Below are 2,955 nucleotides of genomic sequence, written 5' to 3'. Positions count from 1 at the left end.
ACAAATCACATACACCAATCAGCACCACCACCACGCGTAATCCAAAGTTGGAATTAATCACCGCGATATTGCCATCGCCACCGCTACAACAGAAAATAGTATTAATTGGCTTAAGAGACATGGACTTTTAAATACCCCAAAAATATACCCCTCGTGTGGAGCTAGCATGATGGAAGTAGCCAAAAAGTTTTTTTTTTCTAATTTGATAAATTCTACGGAAACAAACGAAGGTGGACGAGAGATAGATAGATAGCCCCGGCCAGTCAGTAGCCAAAGAAACAGATTTCAACTCAAACCAGCAGTAACATTCCTTGTTTAGATTTTTCTACTTTCGCTTCTGACAGCTAATACCATCAATGTAAAAATATAATTAAAATGCCGTGAAAAAGTATTCACCCAACTGCGTTAGTACTTTAAGTATACAAGGAAATTGTAGATATATATTGTTTTCATTTATTGCCCGAGGTAAATACTTGACTGTCTGTCATAGTGGTGGCAACACTTTTCATATGACTCGGAATACTTTGAAAATATATATATATTTTTTTACTTTTCTTTTTCTTCTTCTTCCTGCATTCAGACTATTTTTATTGCAACTGTTTCTCTGCATGCATTATCATATCTACCTAAGTGAAGTAGCAGAGATTACAGTTCATTGTTTTTGCCGTTTCAAATCTTCTTAATATTTCTCATTCCATTGTCATATGAGTGCAGGTCTAGACATGTGTCTGAGGAGTTCACTTCACAACAACACAATTTCCAGTTCAATCCTCCCATGCAATACCTTGGCCAAGTGTCTTTTACTGTAACTGTGAATTAACCAATATACCCTGTGGGTGACATTTGAAAGATGGATGCTAACACAGCACCCATGACTTTCAAAAACGCTTTCCACACTCAGAATTGCTGAAGCAAAGAATAAACTACCTGCATCAGCTGTTAGCAGTGGAGACACTATGTCCTTCAAAACTTCCAGGCCTACAACACTACACCTGATGCCCCACCCACTCTTTTTTGTTTTTTTTTTTGTTAAATATCTCAAATATAGGCACAGGCATGGCTGTGTGGTAAGAAGTTTGCTTCCCAACTACATGTTTCTGGGTTCAATCCCACTGCATTACACTTGGACAAGTGTCTTCTACTATAACTTTGAACCAACCTAAGCATTGTAAGTGGGTTTTGTTGACAGAAGCTCATCATATATCTTATCATTAAGAGTGAGAAACTGAGTTAAACCATCTGGTTGATAACTGATGAAGAATTAGGGATCTGTGTTTGTCTTCCATCCCTTTGTGCACTCAATATATGTTATACATTTTTACTTGTTGTTTGTGTATTTACAATACATTTTTTCATTTATTAAGTAATGCAATGCACCCTGGCTTTTTTTTAACAAAGTTATTTATGTATCTGTGTGACTCTATCTTTAGCCATTCCTCTATCTCCCTTTTTTCTCTCTCTCTCTCTCGCCTTCTTACTTCTATTTCTAGCTTTTCTTTCTCCTTTATTTCCTCTTCATGCCTTCCCTTTTTTCTCTCTGTCGTTCTCTCTCTTACCCTCTTTCTCCACTGTCTGCTACTGACATATGACCCACGGCCAGCCTTTATTTCTTTCCCTTTTTTACACATAGCTGACCAGTCCTAAATTCTCTGTGTCCCACTGGTACATCTCTTACTATTTGTTGTTTTTCTAATCCTTTAGGATTGCCCTCTAAGTGTTACCCACCATCCATGTCTTTTTGGCCCTGAGGCTATATTTTGCTCATTTCTTATTCATTTCATCTTTGTCCTTTGTCTTGAATTGCATTTGTTCACTCTTGTGTGTCCACTTCTGCATCATTTGTTATCCATGTATTGTTTGCTCTCGGCCCTATATTCTCTGCAAATTTTGCTGGCACTGCCAGTGTGGGAAGCATCTCAGTCTTATCATTAATGGTGCAAAACTGAGTAATACTATGTGGTTGATAACTGATGAAGAATTAGGGACCTTCTGTGTCTGTCTTCCATATGTTTCTGCACTCAATATACGTCATATGTTTTCTAGTTGTCTTTTTTGTATCCACAATATATTTTTTACATTATTTACATTTGATGAATATTTGTCCTCATCTTGTTTGTTATTAACACAACGTTTCGGCTGATATACCCTCCAGCCTTCATCAGGTGTCTTGGGGAAATTTCAAACCTGGGTTCTCATTCCTAAGGTATTTTTCGATGTTATTATTATATGCCTAGGCATATGTTGTAGTAGTTAAGAGCACGGGCTACTAACCTCAAGATTCCAAGTTCGATTCCAGACAGTGACCTGAATAATAATAATAATGATAATAATAATAATAATAACATTGAAAAATACCTTAGGAATGAGAACCCAGGTTCGAAATTTCCCCAAGACACCTGATGGAGGCTGGAGAGTATATCAGCTGAAACGCTGTGTTAACAACAAACAAGATGAGAACAAATATCTGTCAAATGTAAATAATGTACATAATTCCTCATCTCTTAAATATAGAACTGTAATATATTTTTTCATTTATATATATGTATGTATATATCTGCATGTGTGTGTCATTTGTGTCTGTGTTTGCTCCTCATCATCACTTGACAGTCAGCGTTGGTGTGTTTACAACCCTGTAACCTAGCAGTTCAGCAGAGCGACCAATAGAATAAGATCTAGGCTTACAAATAATAAGTCCTGGGGTCGAATTGTTCGACAAAAACACTTCAAGGCGGTGCTCCAGCATGGCCACAATCAAATGACCAAAACAAGTAAAAGAATCCTATACATTGTTCTATGTACGGTTCATGTACTTTTGGCTATTTTTTCTTATGAGTTGAAGTTCCCATGAGCACTATACAATAAGTTCATAATTATATTTCTATTTTATTTAAGTGTTTGTTTGTGTAAGCTCGTGTGAAATAGTGCATTGAGTTGCCTCCCTTCACGCACACTGAA

General features: G+C 36.8%; 2 protein-coding genes across 4 annotated transcripts in view; one reads left to right on the top strand and one right to left on the bottom strand.

The window, feature by feature from the left end:
* Positions 1 to 2,955, bottom strand: part of LOC106872784 (small RNA 2'-O-methyltransferase) — a 50,368-nt gene that overhangs the window by 22,828 nt on the left and 24,585 nt on the right. The window lies entirely within an intron of this gene.
* LOC106872785 (bis(5'-nucleosyl)-tetraphosphatase [asymmetrical]) overlaps positions 1 to 2,955 on the top strand; it is a 15,990-nt gene that overhangs the window by 1,258 nt on the left and 11,777 nt on the right. The window lies entirely within an intron of this gene.

This window comes from Octopus bimaculoides, chromosome 22, assembly GCF_001194135.2.
Source record: "Octopus bimaculoides isolate UCB-OBI-ISO-001 chromosome 22, ASM119413v2, whole genome shotgun sequence".
Classification (NCBI taxonomy): domain Eukaryota; kingdom Metazoa; phylum Mollusca; class Cephalopoda; order Octopoda; family Octopodidae; genus Octopus; species Octopus bimaculoides.
This window is presented reverse-complemented; position numbering and strand designations above follow the sequence as displayed.